General features: G+C 44.8%; 1 protein-coding gene and 1 non-coding gene across 2 annotated transcripts in view; both read left to right on the top strand.

The window, feature by feature from the left end:
- LOC126284738 (uncharacterized) overlaps positions 1-27,736 on the top strand; it is a 957,335-nt gene that overhangs the window by 23,947 nt on the left and 905,652 nt on the right. The gene's annotated exons all lie outside the window — the stretch shown is intronic.
- Trnas-uga (transfer RNA serine (anticodon UGA)) lies at positions 13,307-13,381 on the top strand. The gene has a single exon. It is a non-coding gene; the product is annotated as a tRNA-Ser (tRNA).

Here is a 27,736-nt window from a genome sequence, read left to right as displayed (position 1 = left end):
CATCTGCACCAGTGACATAAGGTTATGGAACATGATACAAATTATATAAAACTTTTTAAAATAATGGTAATGTGAGTAATCTAACACTGTCGGCCTTCAAAATTGCGATACGGTGAAGACGGCATGAAACAAACGTTAATTTGACATCAAAAGTACGACAGACTTGTATAAGCAAATAATTAGTACACTAGTGGTCATTAAAACTGCTACACCAAGAAGAAATGCAGATGATAAACAGGGATTCATTGGACAAACATATTATATTAGAACTGACATGTGATTACATTTTCACGCAATGTGGGTGCATAGATCCTGAGAAATTAGTACTCAGAACAACTTCCTCTGGCCGTAATAACGGCCTTGATACGCCTGGGCATTGATTCAAACAGAGCTTGGATGGCATGTACAGTTAGAGCTGCCCATGCAGCTTCAACACGATACCACAGTTCATCAAGAGTAGTGACTGGCGTATTGTGATGAGCCAGTTGCTCGGCCACCATTGACCACTTCAATTGGTGAGAGATCTGGAGAATGTGTTGGTCAGGGCAGCACTCTAACATTTTCTGTATCCGGAAAGGCCCGTACAGGACCTGCAACATGCGGTAGTGCATTATCCTGCTGAAATGTAGGGTTTCGCAGGGATCGAATGAAGGGTAGAGCCACGGGTCGTAACACATCTGAAATGTTAACGTCCACTGTTCAAAGTGTCGCCAATGCGTACAAGAGGTGACCGAGACGTGTAACCAATGTCACCCCGTACCATCACTCCGGATGATACGCCAGTATGGCCATGACGAATACACGCTACTAATCTGCGTTCACCGCGATGTCGCCAAACACGGATGCGACTATCATGATGCTGTAAACAGAACCTGGATTCATCCGAAAAAATGACGTTTTGCCATTTGTGCACCCAGGATCGTCGTCGAGTACACCATCGCAGGCGCTCCTGTCTGTGATGCAGCCTCAAGGGTAACTCAGCCATCGTCTACGAGCTGATAGTCCATGCTGCCGCAAACGTCGTCGAACTGTTCGTGCAGATGGTTGTTGTCTTGCAAACGTCCTCATCTGTTGACTCAGGGATCGAGACGTGGCTGCACGATCCGTTACAATCACGCGGATTAGATGCATGTCATGTTGACTGCTAGTGACACGAGGCCGTTGGGATCCAGCACGGCGTTCCGTATTACCCTCCTGAACCCACCGATTCCATATTCTGCTAACAGTCATTGGATCTCGACCAACGCGAGCAGCAATGTCACTATACGATAAACCGCTATCGCGATAGGCTACAATCCGATCTTTATCTAAGTCGGAGACGTGATGGTACGCATTTTTCCTCCTTACACGAGGCATCACAACAACGTTTCACCAGGCAACGCCGGTCAACTATTGTTTGTGTATGAAAAGTCGGTTGGAAACTTTCCTCATGACAGCACAATGTAGGTGTCTCCATCGGCACCAACCTTGTGTGAATGCTCTGAAAAGTTAATCATTTGCATCTCACAGCATCTTCTTCCTGTCGCTTACATTTCACGTCTGTAACACGTCGTCTTCGTAGTGTAGCAATTTTAATGGCCAGTAGTGTATTTCATCGCAACTGCACCAAAATACACTGAAGCGTCAAAGAAACTATTATAGGCATGAGTATTCAAATACAGAAACATGTAAACAGGCAGAATATGGTGCTGCGGTCGGCAACGCCTATATAAGACTAGTGTCTGGTGCAGTTGTTTAGTCGGTTACTGCTGCTACAACTGCAGGTTATCAAGATTTAAGTAAGCTTGAATGTGGTGTTATAGTCGGCGCACGAGCGATGGGACACAGCATCTCCAAGGAGCGCGGAAGCGCGGATTTTCCCGTGCAAGTGTATCGTGACTGTCAGGGATGCGGTGAAACATCAAATCTCCGACATCGCTGCCGCCGGAACAAGACATTGCAGGAACGCGACCAACGACGAATGAAGAGAATTGTTCAACGTGACAGAAGTGCAACTCTTCCGGAAATTGCTGCAGATTTCAATGCTGGGCTACCAACAAGTGTCAGCGTGCGAACCATTCAACAAAAAATCATCGATTTTGACTTTAGGACCAGGTTCAGTCGTGTACCCTTGATGTCTGCACGACACAAGGCTTTACGCCTCGCCAGGGCCAGCTAACGCCGACATTGGACTGTTGATGTCTGGAAACACGTTGCCTGGTCGGACGAGACTCGTTTCAAATTGTATCGAGCTGATGGACGTGCACTGGTACGGAGACAACCCCATGAACCCATGGGCCCTGCATATCAGCAGGGGACTGTTCAAGCTGGTGGTGACTCTGTAATGGTGTGGGGCGTGTGCAGTTGGAGTGATATGAGACCCCTGATATGTCTAGATACAATTCTGACAGGTGACACTACGTACACATTGTCTGATCACCTGCATGCGTTCATGTTCATTGAGCATTCCGGCGGGACTTGAGCAAATCCAGCAGAACGCTGCGACACTCCACACGTCCAAAATTGCTACAGAGTGGCTCCAGGAACACTCTTCTGATTTAAAACAGTTGTGCTGGCCACGTAATTCCCGAGACCTGAACATTATTGAGCATATATTGGATGCCTTGCAACGTGCTGTTAAAAAGAGATGTCCACCCCCTCGTACACTTACGGATTTATGGACACCCCTGCAGGATTCATGTTGTCATTTCCCTCCAGCACTACTTCAGACTTTACTCGAGTCCATGCCACGTCGTGTTGCGGCACTTCTGCGTGCTCGCGATGGCGCTACACGATATAGGCAGGTGTGCCAGTTTCTTTGGCTTTACAGTGTATGGCGTATAACACATCGAATAAAAAGAGCTCACATCACTTTCATTGAATGGCAAAAATAAGCTAGAAACCTTACAAAGTGTATCCCTACATATTATTAAATGTATTATTACTACGATACTATATCTTCTTCTTCTGGCGTTACGGCTCTGTAGGACCACGGGTAGCCCTTTTGTGGACATTTTCCTCTTCTTCTCCCAGAACCTCTTTTATTCTTTCTATTCTTCTCTCCCGCTCTTCTTCTGTGATCTTCAGTTTCCGTTTATCCTGTCGGCTCCACTGGTGACACACTAATGTTTTCCTGTATTCTTCTCTGTCGTTGATCTCCGGCATATTGGTCGGTGTATAGTTGTTCCTCCATTTTTCCTTTCCTTCGACCTTGATCCCCAGTTCCAACCAGTCCTTCCGATATTCAACAACCCACTTGGTTCCTGTCTTTCCCCTTGTCCTTCCTGTTGTTTCCCACACTCTCTTCGTCATTCTGTCCATACTCTTCCTAACTACATGTCCAGCACATTGAATAAAATTTCGTTATCCGTCCTAATTTTGCTGTTTTAATGCCCAGTAGGCAAGGAAAGCGTTTCTGAAGAAGAAAAATTTGTTAACATCGAGTACAGATTTAAATGTCAGGAAGTCGTTTCTGAAAGTATTTGTATGGAGTGTAGCCATGTATGGAAGTGAAACGTGGACGATAAATAGCTTAGACAAGAAGAGAGTAGAAGCTTTCGAAAGGAGAATGCTGAAGAGGAGGTATTGTATATAATTGGGGAGAAGAGGAGCTTGTGGCATAACTTGACTAGAAGAAGGGATCGGTTGGTAGGACATCGAGGGTTACCAATTTAGTATTGGACGGCAGCGTGGAGGGTAAAAATCGTAGAGGGAGATCAAGAGATGAATACACTAAGCAGATTCAGAAGGATGTAGGGTGCAGTAGGTACTGGGAGATGAAGAAGCTTGCACAGGATAGAGTAGCATGGAGAGCTGCATCAAACCAGTCTCATGACTGAAGACAACAACAACAACAGTGTTATTCAGGAACTCGGTAAATCGATTTTGAACTCCTGATATCGCCACTGAACGTACCTTTGATCTCTAATCACGGAGGAATGCGTCCGATAGGGCTCTGTACGATGTGAGCGTAATCTGAGAGGTAGCCTTGTTTGTGGCTGCTTCTGCCGTAACTACAGTGTGTAGGGGGGCGCGCCACCGCGTCCCAGTAACCTGCCGCCTTTACGTAACAGCTGCGTCGTCCGGTACGTCGTCGTTATTTCATCGGCCACTGCTATTAGAGTTATTCTATAAGCAGGCTCCCATTCTAGTGCATCGGCTACTTAGCTCGGCCAGATAATGGCGGCAGACGCCGGCGGTCGGTGTCCGAGAGCCGTAATTCGGGTCCGCGCGTATGAGGGCGCAGTTTAAAAACTGATAATTTGCCGCGAGCCTGGCGGGGAGTGCCTTTACCGAGCCCCTCGTTAGCGCTGACCCCCGCTTGCTTATTCAGCAGCCGATTGCGCTGACTCACCTGCTCTAACTGGGCAACTTCTGCTTCCAAACTGCTCGCCACCGGAATTTTTGTTACCTTCTTTTTTACTTCCTGGTCTTCTTGTTTGGCGTCATTGACGAACACTTCACTGAAAGTAATGCTTCCCTGCGTGCGACATCTGGGCTGCTCTCGCACATCGAAAGAAATCTCTGATAATAGCGCTACCTTATCAGGTGCGTATCCTGAGCAGGAAATTACTCACCCCCATGGCAACCTCTGTGGCCGAGCGATTGTAGACGCTTCAGTCCGGAACCACGCTGCTGCTACGGTCGCACGTTCGAATGCTGCCTCGGGAATGGATGTGTGTGATGTCCTTAGGTTAGTTAGGTTTTAGTAGTTCTAACAAGGGAACCTCCCCATCGCCCCCCCCCCCCCCCCTCAGATTTAGTTATAAGTTGGCACAGTGGATAGGCCTTGAAAAACGGTTCAAATGGCTCTGAGCACCATGGGACTTAACATCTATGGTCATCAGTCCCCTAGAACTTACAACTACTTAAACCTAACTAACCTAAGGACATCGCACAACACCCAGTCATCACGAGGCAGAGAAAATCCCTGACCCCGCCGGGAATCGAACCCGGGACCCCGGGGGCGGGAAGCGAGAACGCTACCGCACGGCCACGACCTGCGGACTTGAAAAGCGGAACACAGATCAGTCGAGAAAACAGGTATAAGTTGTGTGGAACTATGAAAAAATAAACAAAATGTACAAACTGAGTAGTCCATGTGCAAGATGTGCAACATCAAGGACAGTGTGAGCTAAGGAGCGCCGTGGTTAGCGTGAGCGGTTGCGGCAGAGAGGTCCTTGGTTCAAGTCTTCCCTCGAGTGAAAAGTTTAATTTTTTATTTTCAGACAATTATTATCTGTCCGTCCATTATGTTTTCATCACTTTTTTGGGAGTGATTATCACATCTACAAAAAAACCGGGCAAGGTAGAAGAATTTTTTATCCATTCGCCAAGTGTACAAGTTAGGTGGGTCAACAACAAATTCCTGTCATGTGACGCACATGCCGTCACCAGTGTCGTATAGAATATATCAGACGTGTTTTCCTGTGGAGGTATCGGTTGACCTATGACCTTGCGATCAAATGTTTTCAGTTCCCATTGGAGAGGCATTTCCTTTCGTCTACTAATCGCACGATTTTGCGGTGCGGTCGCAAAACACAGACACTAAACTCATTACAGTGAATAGAGACGTCAATGAACGAACGGACAGATCATAACTTTGCGAAGATAAAAAAAGGAAACACTTCACTCAAGGGAGTACTTGAACCAAGGACCTCTCGTTCCGCAGCCGCTCGCGCTAACCACGGGACCACGGCGCTCCTTAGCTCACACTGTCCTTGATGTTGCCTATCTGGCGCACGGACTACTCAGTTTGTATATTTTGTTTATTTTTTTCATATTTCCACACAACTTCTTCCTCTTTTCTCGATTGATCTGTGTTCCGTTTTTCAAGGCCTATCCACTATGCCATCTTATAACTAAATCTGAGGGGGTGCGATGGGGAGGTTCCCTTGTAAGTCTAGGAGACTGATGATCTCAGATGTTAAGTCTCATAGTGCTCAGAGCCATTTGAACCATTCTGAGGTCAAACGGAATGAGATATCTGTAACAGAATGGCATTCTATATATCACCCAACACGGATTCCGGAAAGATCGATCATATGAAACCCAAGTCGAACTTTTCTTCCATGACTTACTCGAAGCCACGGAACAAGGCAGTCAGTTTGATGTAGTACTTACCGATTTCCGAGAAGCATTTAACTCAGTACCACATCTACGCTTGTTGTCAAAGTGATGCTATGGTATATCAGCCGAAATTTTTGACCGGATTGAGATTTTTTGGTAGGGAGGACATAACTTGTTGTCTTGGATGGAGACCCATAACAGATGATGTAAATTGCTGTTCATCCTATGTATTGGACCCGCAGACAGTATTAATAACCTCAGACTTTTCACATGAACATAGTTATCCATAACCGTGTGAAAAAAATCTGCGCCAACACTAAGTTAGATCTTAATTTCAAAGCGGTGAATAGATTGACAACTTGCTATAAAATTTCAAAAATGTGAAATTGTACCTTTCACCAAAATGAAAAATCATATGACTACAGTATCTATGAATCACTGCTGGATTTAGTGAACTCATACAATTATGTGGGTGTAACGCTTTGCAGGGATTTGAAATGGAACCATTACATAGTTTCAGTCGTGGCAGACTTAAGTTTTTTTGTAGAATCTATAGAAGTGCCGTTGTCTAAAAAAAAAAGGAATTGCTTACAGATGACTTGCTCAAATGTGTGCGACCCGTACCAAATAGGACTAATAGTTGAAATTATACATATACAGACATGGACAACAGGAATGATGACAGGTTTGTTCGATCGACGGGAGAGTGTGAAATGGCAGAAACTGGAAGATAGACGCAGACTATCCCGAGAAAGCGTCCTTACAAAGTTTCAAGAACCAGCGTTAAATGACGACTCTGGGAGTCCACAGCAAGACCCAACGCATTGCTCCCCTAGGTCATGAGAATAGATTAATTACAGTGCACACAGGTCCTTCCAGCACTCCATGCGTGTAGGGAACGGAAAAAAAATTATAGTAACTGCTACAACGAGACTTACACTCTGCCATGCACTTCACAATGTTCTCAGAGTGTTGATGTAAATGTAGATGCAGATGTTTTCTCCAGATCTTTCCTTACAGACTACCAAATATGCTCTCTTCGGGAACAGCACCTCTGAAGAAACGGACATGGCGGAAGGTCGTGAGTGACACAGTTGCAGGGGTATGTTCCTGTTGCCTTAAATCCATTGAAGAAATATCATCTTACCCCTCATAGCAACAAACAGACATAAACTTTTTGAATCAGTTAACGTAGAAGAGGGAATCGGTGATCATAAGACTGTGGTAACACCAATGACAATGGATGTTACAAGTAATGTTAAAAAAGTAAGAAGTGTTTTGGTATAGCGAGAGTGACGGGACACAAACTGCAGAGTATCTGAGAAGTTAACGTCATATATTCAGAGCTGACGAGGAAGATGCGGAGCATAGATGAGTAAAATTAAAAGCATTGCTCAGTACTCCTTAGACAAGTATGTGCCCATTTAAAGGAAAGACTCACTGTGGTTTAATACCTGCGTTAGAAAGTTGGTATGAAACCGAAGAGAGCTTCATCACAGATTTAAGCGAAGTCAAAGCCTAGCTTTCCAACGAAAGCTAAACAAAGCTAAAGTTAACATAAGGAAAGCGATGAGACAAGCGTTCAGTGAATTTGAAAGTAAAATTTTGCTGACACTCATTCTTTCCACGCGCCTATCGTGAATAGAATATGTATGGCGGATAGAGGTTGGGGTACCAGAAGTACCCTCCACCAAACACCGTAAGGTGTCTTGCAGAGCCTAGATGTAGATGAATTTTTCATTATGTTGCATGTTCTGAACGTATTAAACATGTATAAGCTCATATCGGTTCGTTTCATTGGTTTCAACACCGTCTATTCTATTCATTTCCTTCCCGGGAATTTAATTCAGCGGTGTTCATGGCAGAGTAATCCACTGTCCTACATCAGACTCGTTTCCCCGTAATAGGCGCCTGAACCTCTGTTTATAGTGTTTTATTTATAGCAAACACCACAGAAAGCGAAGAGTTCGAGGCGTGCTCATGCCTTTACTGTCTAATGGTGAAGCAGATAATCAGATCTGGGTTCGAATCTCGGTCGGGGTGAAATTTTCATATGTCACGACAGACTCTATCGGAATAGTAACAAATATTTACTTCGATTACGAGAACATCTCATATCCTTTCTAAAAAACGGCATCTTCCTTATTATGCTATCACTGTACCTCAAGCACTGCATACTCCTACCTCGTGATTCAAATTGTATTGTGATTGGAAATAAAGCTCTTCCATAATAAAGTTTCGCACATCAAGAAAGAAAGCCAAGACCTGGATTTTGAAATGTAAAGTATCGATACCTCTATTCTACTTATTGATCCGTTGCACGTCATAGAATTATTACAAATACTTATCAAAAAAGAAGAAAATATTCCGAGTTTGCTGTTTGTAGTTTGAGGTTCTCGGCCGCCTTGCTGTAGCAAAAAAGCCGCAATTTTCGCCTTAGATAGTAGACTTAAGTACTTCAGCAGACTATAGGGGACACGGTAAAAGACCGAGGAGTACATTATTGCTTTAAGAGAATGAAAGCATTGACTACTAAAATACATACACACACACACACACACACACACACACACACACACACACACACACACACACACACACACACAGCCGGCCGGAGTGACCGAGCGGTTCTAGGCGCTACAGCCTGGAACCGCGCTGCTGCTACGGTCGCAGGTTCGAATCCTGCCTCGGGCATGGTTGTGTGTGATGTCCTTAGGTTTGTTGGGTTTAAGTCGTTCTAAGTTCTAGGGGACTGATGACCTCAGTAGTTAAATTTGAACCATTTGAACACACACACACACACACACACACACACACACACACACACACAGAGAGAGAGAGAGAGAGAGAGAGAGAGAGAGAGAGAGAGAGAGAGAGAGAGAGATCCTGTTACTATAAAAGCGTCGTTTAACATCAGAAGTAGAGCTATGCACACATTGGCCATCGTGTGTTTTTTGCACATCATGTTCGCAGGCCACACTTTCCGCTTTCCGCTCCCCGCATATGCGGAGTGTCAACACACTACTTCCTTTCGGTTTTCTATCGAGGACTTTTTTTCTCTTGCGCAGAGAAGCAAAATATCGAAATGGACCGCTGTTCGATGGCAGTAACAGATGTATTTTGTTGTTTTGTAATCAAATATTGTTTAACTGGTCCTTCAGCTACTTGTAACTGCTTTTTTTATTTTTACTGTCTGTTTGACGTTCCACTTTTTCATGTTTTTAATTTATCGTCACAGCCGCATTCCACTTAAATATTGTCGGGAGACGACTGCGCACAAAATACTGCTCGAATAAAACACTGGGGAGTTCGCTGTTTAACAGATCTGCATTTTCCCATCAACTAACACTCTAAATTCCAGCAAGCTCTTGGAGCACGAAAGTTAAGAAATATTTAAAGACAAATCTAACAAGAGTTTGTGTTTCATACATGACTAAGAAAATATCTATAGGTATCCATCTTTAACTCATTATATTTGTAGTTTCCCTTTTTTCGTTTTCTAAATCAGTAACCAGCAATCCATACAAAGAAAAACAAAATCCGTAACGTCCTTCTAAGTTCGTAGAGTAATACTTTCCATAAAGCATAGGAGTGAAAGCACTAATTAACAGGTCGTTAAACGTGAAGCACAATGTAGTGTATTATACTAACAGTCTTGGACACAATAAGGAGGTCAGTTCTGTATAGTATCTCATGCCTACACGCTTACGTAATACTAAATTGCTCGCTAGATGTCACGAGGTGCGGACTCGCCAGTATAAAAGAGGCTGGGGAGGGGAGGGGGGGGGGGGGGAGGCGGCAGTGTGTTGTCAGTAGACAAGCAGTAACAGCAGAATGGGTAGGTCAGGAATGCTCAATGGTTCAGTGACTTCGAACGTTGACTACTCATTGCATGTCATCTGAGTAACAAATCTAACAACGGAAGTTTCAGCCTTGTAAAGCTGCCCTAAGTCGACTGTTGAAGTTGGATGAAATTAAAAAGCAGAGGAACAATCACCATAACCAGTCAGGCGTCATGTTCTAACGGACCGGCACAATTTACAGTTGCGAAGCGTGGATGTAAAAAATCAGAAAGAACCACTCGTGAGTTCCCAAGTACAAGGTTATTCTAAATGATGGACCCATTTTCAAAACTTCGCATTTATTCAAGTACAAATCTGAAATGAACAAGCTTTATACCGATGAAAAAGGAAGTTTCAAAGCCTTTTTCATAATATTTGATATCAATTAAATAAATTTAATAATTTGTAATTAATTAGTTTTTAATAATTATTTAATAATTTGAAATGTGATAAATGTTCGATGTGGCCACCGTTGGCTGTACGCCAGATATCGACGCGGTAGCCAAACTCATCCCTCACACGCGAAAGTGTATCCGCTATTACTGATTGCACGACAGCTGTGATCCGGTTCCGCAGATAGTTCAGAGTTGTTGGTAGCGGAGGGACGTAAACAGCTTCCTTTACAAAACCCTATAATAAATAAATGATGATTAATCGAAACCCTCAGCTACTGACAGGTTGATGTACCTCAATGGGGACAGCTAAAAATGCGTGCCCCCTACCAGGACTCGAACCCGAGGTCTTCTGCTTACGTGGCAGACGCTCTAGCCATCTGAGTCACCGAGGACACAGGTGAATAGCGCGACTGCAGGGACGTATCCCTTGCACGCTTCCCGTAAGACGTTTCCAACTGTCCACAATACACATTCGTAATGGTCCTAATCGATATTTGCCCATACACTTATCACTCGTGCCAACTAAGGTGACGATTCCCATAAGAGTTCGGACAACCTCTGCGCACTCGCACAGACGAAGGTCAATGGCCGGATAGCCTTTAACTGTACAGGGTGGTCCACTGATAGTGACTGGGCCAAATATCTCACGCAATAGGCATCAAACGAAAAAACTACGAAGAACAAAACTCGTCTAGCTTGAAGGGGGAAACCAGATGGCGCTATGGTTTGCCCGCTAGATGGCACTGCCATAGGTCAAACGGATATCAACAGCGTTTTTTTTTTTTTTTTAAATAGAAACCCCATTTTTTTATTACATATTCGTGTAGAACGTAAAGAAATATGAATGTTTTAGTTGGACCACTTTTTTCGTTTTGTGATTGAGGCGCTGTAATAGTCACAAACATATGGCTCACAATTTTAGATGAACAGTTGGTAACAGGTAGGTTTTTTAAATTAAAATGCAGAACGTAGGTACGTTTTATTTCGGTTGTTAGCCGGCCGCGGTGGTCTAGCGGTTCTAGGCGCTCAGTCCGGAACCGCGCGACTGCTACGGTTGCAGTTTCGAATCCTGCCTCGGGCATGGACGTGTGTGATGTCCTTAGGTTAGTTAGGTTTAAGTAGTTCTAAGTTCTAGGGGACTGATGACCAGAGATGTTAAGTCCCATAGTGCTCAGCGCCATTTGAACCATTTCGGTTGTTCCAATGTGATACATGTACCTTTGTGAGCTTATCATTTCTGAGAACGCATGCTGTTACAGCGTGATTACCTGTAAGTACCACATTAATGCAATAAATGCTCAAAATGCTGTCCGTCAACCTCAATGCATTTTGTACTATGTGTAACGACATTCCTCTCAACAGCGAGTAGTTCGCCCTCCGTAATGTTCGCACACGCATCGACAATACGTTGACGCATGTTGTCAGGCGTTGCCGGTGGATCACGATAGCAAATATCCTTCAACTTTCCCCACAGAAAGAAATCCGGGGACGTCAGATCCGGTGAACGTGCGGGCCATGGTATGGTGCTTCGACGACCAATCCACCTGTCATGAAATATGCTATTCAATATCGCTTCAACCGCACGCGTGCTATGTGCCGAACACCGTCCGTCAAAGGTACACTGAATGTTGATCATTTGGCGAAACGTACGGTTAAATTCTGGCTAAGGGCAAATCGCCAGTACAACTTTCAGGAATTCATTTTTATTTTTAAGATTTCCAGTCGAATTGCCCTATGGAGTGCTTCACGCAAGAACTCCCGCCGTGGACACTTCCCCCCGCTTGCTTTGCTTGTGGGGAGGGGAGACAGTGGAGAGCAGCGTGCGTTGCCTAGCGACAGGGGCACGTGCTCGCAGCCGTGAGCCGCCGGCTCTGCCCTACGTCACGTAGCTGCGTGCGCGCTCACGCGCGTGTGTGTGTGTGTGTGTGTGTGTGTGTGTGTGTGTGTGTGTGTGTGTGTGTGTGTGTGTGGAGACGAGCTTTCTGGCCGGCGCTGGGCCAGATAAGCCAGCCCGCACGTGCCGCAGGTGCCGGCTTAGAGCTCCAGCTGCCACTCGCTGTCCAAGCCCGCTGCGCTTTCCTGAGCCAATCTCGCTCCGGGTGTCTACACTGACCACTGCTGTCTCGTCAAAGTCGCTCACGTCCTTCCCAGCACGCACATACGGTTCAGATTCTTTTCTCTCCTTCAGCCGGACGTCAATCTGAATGCGCAAACCTTTTTTATTTTTTTCTTCTCATCTGACTGGTCTTGTACGGCCCGCCTCGAACTTCTCTCATGTGGTGCCAACCTCTTAATCTCAGAGTAGCACTTGCAACCTATGCCCCAATTATTTGCTCGATGTATTCCAGTCTGCCGGCCCGGGTGACCGAGCGGTTCTAGGTCTGGAACCGAGCGACCGCTACGAATCGTGCCTCGGGCAAGGATGTGTTGGATGTCCTTCGGTTAGTTAGGTTTAAGTAGTTCTAAGTTCTAGGGGTGCTCAGAGCCATTTGAACCATTTTTGGTACAAATGGCTCTGAGCACTATGGGACTTAACAGCTGTGGTCATCAGTCCCCTAGAACTTAGAACTACTTAAACCTAACTAACCTAAGGACATCACACACATACATGCCCGAGGCAGGATTCGAACCTGCGACCATAGCAGTCGCGCGGTTCTGAACCATTTTTATTCCAGTCTCTGTCTTCGCAGTTTTTGCTCTCTACAGCTCCGTCTAATACTATGGGAGTCTCCAGAGTGATTTTTATTCTGCAGCGGATTGTGCGCTGATATGAAACTTCCTGGCAGATTAAAACTGTGTGCTGGACCGAGATTCTTACTCGGGACCTTTGCCTTTCGCGGGCAAGTGCTCTACCAGCTGATCTACCCAACCACGACTCACGCCCCGTCCTCACAGCTTTACTTCTGCCAGTATCTCGTCTCCTAACTTCCAAACTTTATAGAAGCTCTCCTGCGAACCTTGCTGAAGGTAGGAGACGAGATACTGGCAGAAGTAAAGCTGTGAGGGCGGGGCGTGAGTCGTGCTTGGGTAGCTCAGTTGGTAGAGCAGTTGCCCGTGAAAGGCAAAGGTCCCGAGTTCGATTCTCGGTCTGACACACAGTTTTAATCTGCCAGGAAGTTTCACTATGGGAGTCATTCCCTTCTCCTTGTCAGTGTTTCCCAGATATTCCTTTCCTCTCCGATTCTGCGCAGAACCTCCTCATTCCTTATCTTTTCAATCCACCTAATTTTCACCATTCGTGTGTAGCACCACATTTCGAAGCTTCCACTCTCTTCTGTTCCAGTTTCCCCACAGTCCATGTTTCACTACCATACAACGCTGTGCTCCAAACGTACATTCTCAGAAATGTCTTTCTCAAATTAAGTCCTATGTTCGACACTAGTAGACTTCTCTTGGCCAGGAATGACCCTTTTACCAATGCTAGTCTGCGTTTGATGTCCTCCTTGCTCCGTTCGTCATTGGTTATTTTAATGCTTAGGTACTTTGTGACCGTCATTTTATATCCCGCCTGGAAGGGGTAGGAGCAGGAAAAATATGCCGGTACTGTACGTAAGTAAAAGTGGTTTACTGGAGCCTGAATGTAAATACAGAGGCATACATAACTTGTACAGATGAGCACAGTCTCAAGCTGAAGCTAAGTGTCCTCGACGTCTGCTCTTGATCAAATGGGCAGAACCTGTAGCGGAGCTCGTAGATCTGCACAGCACCGAGTAGAGGGCGCTGTCGTCGGTGTCTGTCGTAGTGCCAACCTGATAACTTTAATACGCCGTGGCCTCGTTGCTAGCGATACCACACATCAAACCTGATGTTAAGTTTCTCAGTGTTCTCATTTCAGCAACTTCTCATTACTTTCGTCTTTCTTCCATTTACTCTCAATCCATATTCCTCACTCATTAGACGGTTCATTCCATTAAGCACATCATGTAATTCTTCTTTACTTTTACAGAGGATTGCAGAGTCATCAGAGAATCGTATCGTTAGTATCCTTTCACCTTGAATTTTAATTCTACTCCTAAAACTTTGTTTTCTTTTCATCATTACTTCTTCGACGTGCAGACTGAACAGGGGCGAAAGATTACATCTTTTGTCTTACACCCTTTTTAATCCGAGCACTTCGTTCTTGGTCATTTACTCCCCCTTGGCTCTCGTTTATATTGTATATTAGCCGTCATTCATTATAGCTTACCCGTATTTTTCTCAGAATTTCGAACATTTTGCACCATTTTACACTGTCGAACGCTTTTTCAGGTTTTGGTTTTTCTTTATTCTTGCTTCCATTATAATAAGCAACTTAAGACTTGGCTCTGTATTGACTCTACCTTCCCGAAAGCCAAACTAATCCTCATGTATCACATCCTCAAGTTGCTTTTCCATTCTTCTGTACATTATTCTTGTCGGCAACCTGGATGTATGAGCTAGTAAGCTGATTGACAACTCTCGCACTTGTCACCTCTTGTAGTCTTCGAAATTAGTTAGTCGTTTTGTTCCCGCTTCCTCCAATGATTTTAGAAGTTAGCAGTTACCTCCTTTCTACTTATATTTTTCTTTCCAACTTCTGTGAATGCCTTTCTTATACATGTCCATTCCTCTTCAACTGTACTGCCTGCTGAGCTATCCTTATTGCTGTATCTATAGTCTTAGAGAACTTCAAGCGTATCTCGTTATTCCTTAGTACTTCCGTATCACACTTCTTTCTGTATTGATTCTTCATGACTCCATATTCTCTTATAATATTTTCTTTACTCCTTTACCTGCAACTGCATTCTAGTCCCCCATAACTATTAGATTTTCATCTCCCTTTACATACTGTATTACCCTTTCAGTATGTTCATTTACTTTCTCTATCTCTTCATTTTCAGCTTGCGATGTCGACATGTATTCCTGAACTATCATTGTCGGTGTTGGTTTGCTGTTCTCGCTTCCCGCGCACGGGGTCCCGGGTTCGATTCCCCGCGGGGTCAGGGATTTTCTGTGCCTCGAGATGACTGGGTGTTGTGTGTCCTTCATCATCATTGACTCGCAATTCATCGAAGTGGCGTCAACTACAAAGTACTTGCAATACGGCGGCCGAACTCCCCCGAAAGGGGGCTTCCTGCCAACAATTCTATACGATCTTTTTTTTTTTTTTTTTTTGCTTTCGATTCTGATAAGAACAGCCCTATCAATGAACTGTTCACAGTAATAAACTCTCTGCACTACCTTCCTATTCGTAACGAATTGTACTCCTGTTATACCATTTTCTGCTGCTGCTGTTGATATTAGCCTATACTCATCAGAGCGGAATTCCGTGTCTTCTTTCCATTCACTTCACAAACTCCTACTACATCTAGACTGAGCCTTTGCATTTCCCTTTTAAGATTTTCTAGTTTTCTTACCACATTCCAGCTTATTACTTTCCACGCCCTGACTAATAGAACGATGTCTTTCCAATGGTTATCCAATCTGTTTCTCATGGTGACCTCCCCTCTGACAGTCCCTTCCCGGAGATCCGAATGAAGGAGGGGGGCGGGGGAGGGAGGGAGAATCTTCTGCCAATGGAGAGATCATGACACTTCTTCACATACAGGCCACATGTCCTGTGGATACACGTTACGTGTGCTTAACGAACTGTCTCTAAGCTGGTCGTAGGTTGTGTTACAAAAATGAACAGCATAGAGACAGAAGTGGTGACACTTTCTGCAGGACCTGACCATCATTTTGCAGCACAATGGTCAAGCACTTACAGTGCAAGCTGTTACTGATTTGTTTGACTGATGGGGCTGCTAAGTGCTATACGACCAACTACACTCCCCTGACTTAAGCCTTCGTGAGTTGAAGTCGATTTCTAAACTGAAGGAAACACTTCACGGCATTCAGTTCAGAGCTGCTACAAATTTGTCGAGCAATAGACCGCGCCGCTCGAACTGTCAACACAACTGGCACTGCTAAGAGTATCCTACGACTTCCACATCTTTGGCAACGGGTTACACACAATGCTGGTGACTACTTTGAAATTCAGTAAAACTTTGAAACATGTATCTATTTTGTGCAACCTGTAAATAAGTAGTTACCACTATTAAAGGTTCAAATGGCTCTGAGCACTATGGGACTTAACATCTGTGGTCATCAGTCCCCTAGCACTTAGAACTACTTAAACCTAACTAACCTAAGGACATCACACACATCCATGCCCGAGGCAGGATTCGAACCTGCGACCGTAGCGATCGCGCGGTTCCAGACTGAAGCGCCTAGAACTGCTCGGCCACACCTGCCGGCCACTATTAAAGTTCCAACCCTTGTATATATAAAGCAGAAGTGTGTGTGTCTGCAATCTCCTCCCAAGCCCATAAGTCGATTTCAGTCAAATTTGGCACAGTATCAGCTGGCTTCATGAGTATCACCACTGTGGGGTGTACATGTGAACGAACATGTTTTTCCAGTCTCTTGGCTTACAGTCTGCACTGCATGACAGGCATGGTGTGTGGAAACAGTATGGGCCTGCGAAACTGGAGGCCATCGTCACTTTATTGTATTATTACTTTTTTCCTGCAAATAGTAATGCATTTAGATTAGCTTGTGTATCTAATTCAATATCTGGATAATTGTATGATTTCCAGTTTTTAGGGACATAGTATAAGTGTTAAGAAGATTGCATGAAACGGAACACCTCTGTCTCACTCCCTGATCGATTTATTTTTCCTATTTGTCGTTTTCTATTGTCCTTATTAGTATTTTTGTTTCAAGACTTAATGTTTTGATTGCCCTTACGGCGTGTGTGTGTGTGTGTGGGGGGGGGGGGGGTAGCTACTGTCATTCATTATTACCTGCAATTTATTTCAGTCAACCAGATCGAAAGCTATTACAAAATCTGTAAAAAGAGATATGGATTTCAAGAATAAGTTTTCTCAGCTTATCCAGCTTTAACAACGCATGTTGTTCTTTACTCTGGCGTGTCCTTTGTCTCTATCCATTGACATGATTGCATATATTGCATATTTTGTGAAACCGTAGTAGCGGAAGCTAATTTGTTACTTTTCTTTTTTACAGGTAAGTTGTACGTCGTCTTTGCGCTGGCTCTCCTAATGACAGTAAGTACCATTCTGAAATTTTAATTGACGGAATTAGCTCATAAGTAACATTGCTACACAAAAAACGCACGTTTTATTATATAGCTCGATAATTTTTCCTTCCGCTCACATGTTGTGTGTGAAGTGTTCCATTTCTTCAGAACTAATAGGCAGGGTGTAAAACGTTTGGACTGCTTCACTCTTGAGTATTTCTACAGCATAGTTTTTACCAATAAGCAACTGCAGTATGGTGATTTTTGCAAAACAGCTTTCCCATATTTTCCTAGACTAAGCTTGTGGTAGCAGACACTTCCAGCAAGCAGCCCAGAGGATGTTTCTAACTTTATACTATGTACACAGCTCATCTAACCAGCTTACATATATACGAGTATGGTGACCCTTCCCTCGTATATGTTAAGCAACCGATCGTTACAAAATTAGTGGTTGCGACTCTGCAAAGGGCTGTAATATGTAGAGAACTGAGAACAACATCAAAGTGGTGGGTTAGAAGCCAGAAACACGCGACACCAGAAATTACAGACGCTGTCAATACTTCTCAAGAATAAAATTCCTGATAAGAATAATTTGGCAAGTAGTGGTCAGGATAATGCATTTCCCAATCAACACTAAATAAACATCCACTGTGTGGAAATTATGCTCTTCCTTTTATTGACTATTTCTTGAGCATCATCACTTCTAGGGTAATATTTTGTAATACAGACAGACTCAGATACTGAAACAAATGGTTACATCCATTTCCTATTACTGAAATAGGAAGCAGTCGGGTGCGCTGAATTGTATGAGGCCTTGTGTTGTCACTGAGATGGAGAAGTTCGTTTGCATTTTTGTGGCGACGAACACGCTGAAGCCTTTTCTTCAATTTCCTGAGGGTAGCACAATACACTTCAGGACTGATTTTGGCATCAAACAGAATAATCCCTTCAGAGTGCCAGAAGGCCGTAGGCATGGTTTTAGCGGATGAGGGTACCGCTTTGAACTTTTTCTTCGAAGGAGAGGCGACGTATCGGTAGCCCTTAGATTGCCGCTTTGTTTTACGGTCCGAAATGATGAACCGATGGTTCCTAACCTGTGGCTATATTCGACAAAAAATTGTCGATCAGTCTCATAAAGCTCAAGCTAATCTGCGCAGATGGTCCTTCATTGCTCTATTGCGCGGCGAGGAACCCAGCAGGTCGGGGTGGCCGAGCGCTTCTAGGCGCTATGGACTGGAACCGCGCAACGCTACGGTCGCAGGCTCGAATACAGCCTCGGGCACGGATGTGTGTGATGTCCTTAGGTTAGTTAGGTTTAAGTAGTTCTAAGTTGTAGGGAACTAATGACCTCAGAAGTTAAGTCCCATTGTGCTCAGAGCCATTTGAACCATTTGAGAAACCCAGTGGCATAACACCTTTGGGTACCTGAATTGGTGGGCGCATGTCCAGTTGAGCATCGAGGTGTTTGAGTGTGATCCGTCGATCACCTCGAGAGAAAGTGTTCCCACTTTCAAACATGGCAGGAGTTGCAGCGGGGACGGCCAGCCGGCACATGGGAGGTCGGAAAGGTTTGCGCCACCTTTTGTGATGATTACAGACGCCTCACCCAGCAACTCAACGTGCTTTTGTTCACCGCCAGGTCTCCGAAGACATTCTGCAAGCGACTATGAATATCGGTAATGCTCTGGTTTTATGCCAAAAGCAACTCAGTGACAGATCTCTGCTTGGAACGCACCTACTTGACAGAGGCCGTTTTGAAGGCCACGTTAGCGCTGCCATCTATTGGAACTTGATCAAACTATAGGGGCTGAAGGGGGAATATTCTACGATGTCCCACAGTAAATTCCGCATTTTTTCAAACCCTAATTGTCTGCGGAAAAAAGTCTTGCAATACTTATTTTAATATATTTTGTATTAAACCTTCAGCGTAAGATTACATTTATTAATGAAAAATGCGGAAATACAAATTTTTGTTGCTGCTGGAAGCCGTTAGATTGTTGTTGCGGTCTTCAGTCCTGAGACTGGTTTGATGCAACTCTCCATGCTACTCTATCTTGTGCAAACTTCTTCATCTCCCAGTAGTAACTGCAATCTACATCCTTCTGAATCTGCTTAGTGTATTCATCTCTTGGTCTTCCTCCACGCTGACCTCCAATGCTAAAATTGTGAACCCTTAATGCCTCAGAATATGTCCTACGAACCGATCCCTTCTTCTAGTCAAGTTGTGCCACAAATTTCTCTTCTCTCCAATTCTGTTCAATACCTCCTCATTATTTATGTGAACTACCCATCTAATCTTCAGCATTCTTCTGTAGCACCACATTTCTTAAGCTTCTATTCTCTTCTAGTCCATACTGTTTAACGTCCACGCTTCATTTCCATACATGGCTACACTCCGTACAAATACTTTCAGAAACGACTTCCTGACAGTTAAATCTATACTCGATGTTGACAAATTTTTCTTCTTCAGAAGCGCTTTCCTTGCCGTTACGTCTACATTTTATATCCTCTCTACTTCGCCCATCATAATTCCCTCAGCATCACCCGATTTAATTCGACTACATTCCATTATCCTCGTTTTGCTTTTGTTAATGTTCACCTTATATCCTCCTTTCAAGACACTGTCCATTCCGTTCAACTGCTCTTCCAAGTCCTTTACTGTCTCTGACAGAATTGCAATGTCATCGGTGAACCTCAAAGTTTTTATTTCTTCTCCATGGATTTTAATACCTACTCCGATTTTTTCTTTTGTTTCCTTTACTGCTTGCTCAATATACAGACTGAATAACATCAGGGAGAGGCTATAACCCTGTCTCACTCCCTTCCCAACCACTGCTTCCGTTTCATGCCTCTCGATTCTTATAACTGCCATGTGGTCCCTGTACAAATTGTAAAGAGCCTTTCGCTCCCTGTATTTTACCCCTGCCACCTTCAGAATTCGAAAGAGAGTATTCCAGTCAGCATTGTCAAAAGCTTTCTCTAAGCCTACAAATGGTAGAATCGTAGGTTTGCCTTTCCTTAATCTAGCTTCTAAGATAAGTCGTACAGTCAGTATTGCCTTACGTGTTCCAATATTTCTACGGAATCCAAACTGATCTTCCCCGAGGTCGGCTTCTACCAGTTTTTCCATTCGTCTGTAAAGAATTCGCGTTAGTATTTTGCAGCTGTGATTTATTAAACTGATATTTCGGTAATTTTCACGTCTGTCAGCACCTGCTTTATTTGGGTTTGGAGGTATTATATTCATCTTGAATTCTGAGGGTAGGCAAACCGTAGGTAGGTTTGAGTGTTATTTTTAGCCGTTTAGTCAGATAGATGCAGTAGTGGTTTCTGAAATGATTTTCTCGGTCGACATTTCTTATGACGGCAACTAAAATGAGCGGTAGCGGTGATACCGGGTGCTGCAGTAATTTGCAGCTGCCGCGGTTTGACCACACGCACGACGCGGGCTGTTGATTTTCACTCGGGCTCCCTTTACGAGCGGGCACGCCCGTGCGTGTCGGTAATGCGTATTTGCAGGGTGCGTTATGGCCCGAGGTCGTAATTCGTCTCGCGAAATACCGTGTTTTCCCGCGGCCGGCGAACAGCCGTGTGCGGCTCGCCTCGGTTCCTACCGCACAGCTGGGGAGCGGCGTCCGCAAACGTGAAGGGCTCGGGAGAGCCGTCCCGTCCTAATGATAACAATAATTAGGGATGCGCAATTAAGTGGTGGGGCCGAAAATTGGCGTCCGCGGGCGGCCACTGAAATGTGATAACGCTAATTAGGTGCCAACCGGCGAGGCCGCGTGTTTGTGCGCGCGGGTTGACACAGCTCCGACCAAGTGTTTGTCCAGAGGAAGCGCCGCGGCCGGCAGGGAATTGGAAATGCCGGGTGCTGGTGCACACGTTCTGATGTGTCTTGGGTGGAGAGTCACTGAAAGGTGTAAATAAATGTCCCTTTAGGCGCACACCAGGGAAGGGCAGCGTCACGTAAGGGCGAAATTGTGATAATGATAATGAGCGTATGGCATTGGTGGCCGGGAGACCCCTCGCGTGGCGGTTCGGCCGCCGCTCCACAAGCTCTTTAACGCCACTACGGCGACTTGCGAGTGAATGAGGATGAAATGATGATGAAAGACACAACAACACCCAGTCATCTCGAGGCAGAGAAAATCCCTGACCCCGCCAGGAATAGAACCCGGGACCCCGCGCGCCGGAAGCGAGAACGTTACCGCAAAACCACGACCCGCGGACTGACGAAATTGTAATAAGCCTCCATGTCGTAGAGAAACGACTGTAAGATTTGAAAGCAAGTGCCGGCCGGAGTGGCCGAGCGGTTCTAGCCGCTACAGTCTGGAACCGCGCGACCACTACCGTCGCAGGTTCGAATCCTGCCTCGTGCATTGATGTGTGTGATGTCCTTAGGTTACTTAGGTTTAAGTAGTTCTAAGTTCTAGGGGACTGATGACCTCAGATGTTAAGTCCCATAGTGCTCAGAGCCATTTGAACCATTTTTGAAAGCAAGTAAATCACCAGGTCCGGATGGAATCCCAGTTCGGTTTTGCAAATAGTATTCTACGGCATTCGCTCCTTACCTATCTTGCATTTATCGTGAATCTCTCACCCAGCACAGTGTCCCAAGCGACAGGAAAAAAGTGTAAGGGACTCCTGTATATAAGAAGGGTAAAAGTACGGTCCCGTGTAGTAACATCAAATATCCCTAACTTTGGTTTGTTGCAGAATCCTTGAACACTACGAATATACGAGAGTAAGTCAATTTGTTGTTGTTATTGTTGTTGTTGTTGTGGTCTTCAGTCCTGAGACTGGTTTGATGCAGCTCTCCACGCTACTCTATCCTGTGCAAACTTCTTCATCTCCCAGTATTTGCCGCAACCTACATCCTTCTGAATCTGCTTAGTGTATTCATCTCTTGGTCTCCCTCTACGATTTTTACCGTCCACGCTGCCCCCCAATGCTAAATTTGTGATCCCTTGATGCCTCAGAACATGTTCTACCAATAGATCACTTCTTCTAGTCAAGTTGTGCCACAAGTTCCTCTTCTCCAGAAACGCTTTCCATGCCATTGCCAGTCTTCATTTTATATCTTCTCTACTTCGACCATCGTCAGTTATTTTGCTCCTCAAATAGCAAAGCTCCTTTACTGCTTTAAGTGTCTCATTTCGTAATCTAATTCCCTCAGCATCACCCGACTTAATTCGACTACATTACATTATCCTCGTTTTGCTTTTGTTGATGTTCATCTTATATCCTCATTTCCAGACACTGTCCATTCCGTTCAACTGCTCTTCTAAGTCCTTTTCTGTCTGTAAGTCAATTATTATCCGCAAAGTAATTATAAAATTTTATTGTAATCAAAGTGGAAACTTACAAGAACATCATTTTTCGACATAGTCGCCTTGCGTTTCAACGCCCTTGGGCAATCCTTGTACAAGCTTCCTGATTTCCTCATAAAAGAAGGTTCTCGGTTGAGCTCCGAGGCAGGAATCCACCGCTTCTTTCACTGCTTCGTCCGAGGCAGATCGACGGCCCCTGAGTGCACCAAACAAGTGCTAGTCATAAAGAGCAAGATCGTGACTATATGGAGGATGATCAAGCACTTCAAATTTGAGTTTCTGCAGCGTTTCAGCAGTGTGGGCAGCAGTATCCGGACGGACGTTGTTATGCAACAATACACTACCTTTTGACAGCAATCCTCGGCGTTTGCTTCTAATTTCAGGTTTTAGCCTGGCAGTAAGCATGTCACTGTAACGTACACTGTTTATTTTTGTGCCCATTTCCAAATAATGTTCCAGTACTGGACCTTGTGCGTCCCAAAAAACCCTAAGCATCAGTTCTTCTGCGGACGTGACTTATTTGCAGACGACGTGCAGTTCGTCATAATTAATCGACTGTCTAAGAGAATCATTTCACGTGAACGCTCAGTGGTTTCTTCATTTGTGGCGGTAAACGGTCGTCCGGCTCCTTTATCGTGAAGACTTGTGCGACCATTTCGAAATTTTTCAATCCATTTGTAGACACTCCATTGTGGATAAACGCTGTTCCCGTGCTGTACCGAAAGTCTTGGATGAATTTCGCCCCTTAATATGCCATCCGACCACAAAAAACAGATCACTGGACGTTGCTCTTCTTCGGTGCAAATAGACAGCGGAGCAGCCATGATTAAGAGCACGGCAACGATAACTAAACTAACCTAGCAGCTTGAAAATTGCAAAGATATAACAACAAATAAACAAAGCATGCGTCATCAACGTAAAACGACAGTACTACCAAAATAAACAAAAATATATCTAAATTTCGGATAATAATTGACTTACGCTCTTAATTACTTTTATTGAGACTGGTAAACTTAAGTCCACGAATCAGCATGGTGTTAAAAATTATCGCTCATGGGAAACTCATCTTGCTTTTCTCGCATGACATACTGTGAACTATGGATTAATGGCGACATGCAAATTCCATATTTCTAGATTTCCGGAAAGCATTTGACACGGTGCTATATTGCAGGCTGTTAACGAAGGTACGTGCTTGTGGAACAAGTTCACAGATATCTGAGTGACTCAAATACTTCTTAAGTAATAGCATCCAGTGTTTGTCGTTGACGTCAAATGTTCATCAGAGACAAGAGTATCGTCAGAATTGCCCCAGGGAAATGTGATAGGACCACGGTTGTCCTCCGTATACATAAATGAATTGGCGGTCGGGGTAGACAACAACCTGCTGTTGTGTGCTGATCATGCTGTGGTGTACGGTAAGATGTCAAAGTTGAGTGACTCTAGGAAGATACAGGACGATTCAGACGAAAATTCTGGTCGGTGTGACAAATGGCAGCTAGCTCTAAAAGTGGAAAAATGTGTTAATGTGATGAGTAGAAAGAACAAACCTGTAATATTCGGTTATAGTATTACTAGTTTCGTGCTTGACACGGCACTTCGTTTGAATATCTTGGAGTAAGGTTGCAAAGAGATATGAAATGGAACGAGCATATGAGAACGGTGGTAGGGAAGACGAATGTCGACTTCGGTTTATTGGGAGAATTTTAGGAAAAAGTGGTTCATCTGTAAATGAACCACATATAGGACGCTTGTGCGATCTATTCTTGAGTACTGCTCGAGCGTTTGGGATTCACACCAGCTCGGATTGAAGGAAGACATCGAAGCAATTGAGAGATGGGCCTCTAGATTTGTTTCGGGTAGTTTGGAACAAACATACTATCGAGAAAATTTAGAGAACGGCATTTGAAGCTGACTGCCGAAGGATTCTATTGCTGCGTGAGGACAACGAAGATAAGATTCGAGAAATTTGGGGTCATACGGACCCATAGAGAGAGTCGCGTTTCCTCACACACAGAAAGTGATGAGATGACCATCAACGCAGATCTTCCATGTACCTGCGACGGAATGCGTAATATCTTCTTTATTATCTTTGGCGCTACCCCGTTTGTTCTATTCACTGTTTTGCAGATAATGTATTCCGTTAAGGAGACGTAGGACATACTTTAGTTCTGTTACTGGCCAAGCACATTGAAAATGCAGTAGCCCTTGTTGTCACATAGAGAACTTGATAATATGATCATCAAGATAAATCTTCCGTCTATTCGCGACACAACGTGTATGGGCTTTCAATAAGAAATTCATGGTGCGGCAGCGTTCATAGTAGGATATTAAAAACACGCCATCAGGCAGTAACTGCAATTTATGTATTGCCTCTTATGCCAATAAACAGGTAAAGGATGCTATTTACTAATGTTTAGTCCGCCCCTGGTAGCTGAGAGGTCAGCGCGACAGACTGTCAATCCAAAGGGCCCGGGTTCGATTCCCGGCTGGGTCGGAGATTTTCTCCGCTCAGGGACAGCGTGTTGTGTTGTCCTAATCGTCATCATTTCATCCCCATCCACGCGCAAGTCGCCGAAGTGGCGTCAAATCGAAATACTTGCACCAGGCGTAAGGTCTACCCGACGGGAGGCCCTCGTCACACATTTCATTTCATTTCACTAATGTGTAAGTCTATGTCCATTGCGTGGATTACTTTTTGAATATGACTCCTGTGAAATGATGCCTCCTCTGCACAACACATTCATCTAGGTGGCGTTGGAAGCTTTCCACAACTCGGCGTAACGTATTCCCTGGGACATTGCCGACGGCAGTTCTGATGCGATTCTTCAACTCAGGAGTGGTGGCACAACGTGTTCGTGCTTCAGTTAGCCAGAAAGGAAAAAGTCTGCACATGAAAGGTCAGGCGAGCGAGGTGGCCAGGAAATGTCACCAAAACGGGAAATGACTCTACCGGGAAATGTCTGTCGCAAGAGATCCATGCAAATCCTGGCCACCATTCCCGAGTTGAAGGATCGCATCAGGGAATACCTTACGCCGAGTTGTGGAAAGCTTCGAACGCCGCCTAGATGAATGTGTTGTGCAGGGGGGGCATCATTTGACAGGAGTCAATTCAAAAAGTAATCCACGCAATGGACAATGACATGAACATTAGTAAATGGCATACCTTTAAGTATTAATTGGCATAAGAGATAATAAATAAATTACAGTTGCTGCCTGATGGTGTGTTTTTAATATCCTACTATGAACTCTGCCGCACCCTGTCCGACACTTGTTTTCTGAAACCAATTGTTTTATTAAAGATATCAGTACACCGTCTTATTCCACACTCTTTTGACTATAAAGCCCTATTTTTCTTCATAATCTCCGTTCAACGCGGCGGCCTTACGCCACCTTCCAGTGAGTGCCTGTATGCCCGCATGGGTACCACCGTACTGGTCGACGGCGGAGCCAACGTCTTGTTCCATAAACAACCTACCCATCATCCACGTACTGCTTCCGGACGGAGTGCATCTTTCATTGCGCCAAAAAGGTGGAAGTCAGAAGGTGCCAGATGTGGGCTGAGAAAAAACAGTCAAATGAAGTTTTGGTGAGCTCCTCTAGGGGGGGGGGGGGGGAGGGGGGGGGAGATTCGTGTGAGGCCTTGTGTTGTCATGGAGAAGGAGAAGTTCGTCTGCATTTTTGTGGCAACGAACACGCTGAAGTCGTTTCTTCAATTTCCAGAGTGTAGCTCTTCAGAGTTGATCGTTGCACCACGAGGGAAGGTATCAAACAGAATAACACCTTCAGAGTTCAAGAAGACCGTCGCCATGATTTCACTGGCTGAGGGTGCGACTTTAAACTCCTTCTTCGGACGAGAGGTGATGTGGCGTCACCCCATGGATTGCCTCTTTGTTTTCCGGTTCGAAGTGATGAACCGATGATTCATAGCCTGTGGCTGTATTCAAAAAGTTTTAACGATGAGCCTCATAACGCTCTAGCAATTCCGCATAGATGGCCCTTCGTTGCTCTCTATGGTCTTCGGTTAGGCGGCTTGGAACCCAGCGGGAAGACACCTTTGTGTATCCTAACTGACGGACGAGTGTGTCAGCACCAGCAACGGAGACGTCCAGTTGAACACCGAGATGTTTGATTGAGGTGCGTCAATCACCTCGAAGAAGAGTGTCCGCACGTTCCATCACTGCAGGAGTCACAGTTGTGTGCGGCCGACAGGCACGCCTTAGCCAACGACTCACCGTGCTGTTGTTCGCTGCCAGGTCTTCGTAAACAGCCTTGAAGCGCCTATGAATATCTTCGATTCTCTGGTTTTCCGCCAAAAGAAACTCGATGACAGCTCTCTCCTGGGAATGCACTTCCTTTATAGACACAATTTTGAAGGCTACTTACGGGACCGTCACCTATCGGAACATCATGAAACTATAGGAGCTGAAGCGGGAGTATTCCACATGTCCCATAACAAATGTAGCATTTCTTTCAACCGAAATTGGACGAGGACAAAAAGTGTTTCATTACTTATTGAACGTCTCTCGTACACTGCCCTCACGTTGTTCTTTGCCACAAAAGTCAGAATCACTGAATTCTTTCACTGCATAGAGGAAGAGATTCGTATTGCTCACTCTCATCGATAAATTATTCAACCTCAGTCACTTCCAAAAAACCGGTCGCTGTGGCCGAGCGGTTCTAGGCGCTTTAGTCCGGAAACGCGCTGCTGCTACGCTCGCAGGTTCGATTCATGCCGCGGGCATAGTTGTGTGTGATATCCTTAGGTTAGCTAGGTTTAAGTAGTTCTAAGTTCTCGGGGACTGATGACCTCAGATGTTAAGGTCCATAGTGCTTAGAGCCATTTGAACCATTTTTATACTTCCAAAAGCCATTTCGCACTATCATCTATCCATACTCGCCTTCCGCCTCCCGTCTTCATCAAAACCAAAACCGAGCGAAAAGGACACGCATCCTTGTAAAAGTCGGAGCAAGTAATCTGTTCTTATATATGGTACAAATGGCTCTGAGCACTATGGGACTTAACATCTGTGGTCATCAGTCCCCTAGAACGTAGAACTACTTAAACCTAACTAACCTAAG

This window comes from Schistocerca gregaria, chromosome 8 (genome assembly GCF_023897955.1).
Source record: "Schistocerca gregaria isolate iqSchGreg1 chromosome 8, iqSchGreg1.2, whole genome shotgun sequence".
Classification (NCBI taxonomy): Eukaryota; Metazoa; Arthropoda; class Insecta; order Orthoptera; family Acrididae; genus Schistocerca; species Schistocerca gregaria.
This window is presented reverse-complemented; position numbering and strand designations above follow the sequence as displayed.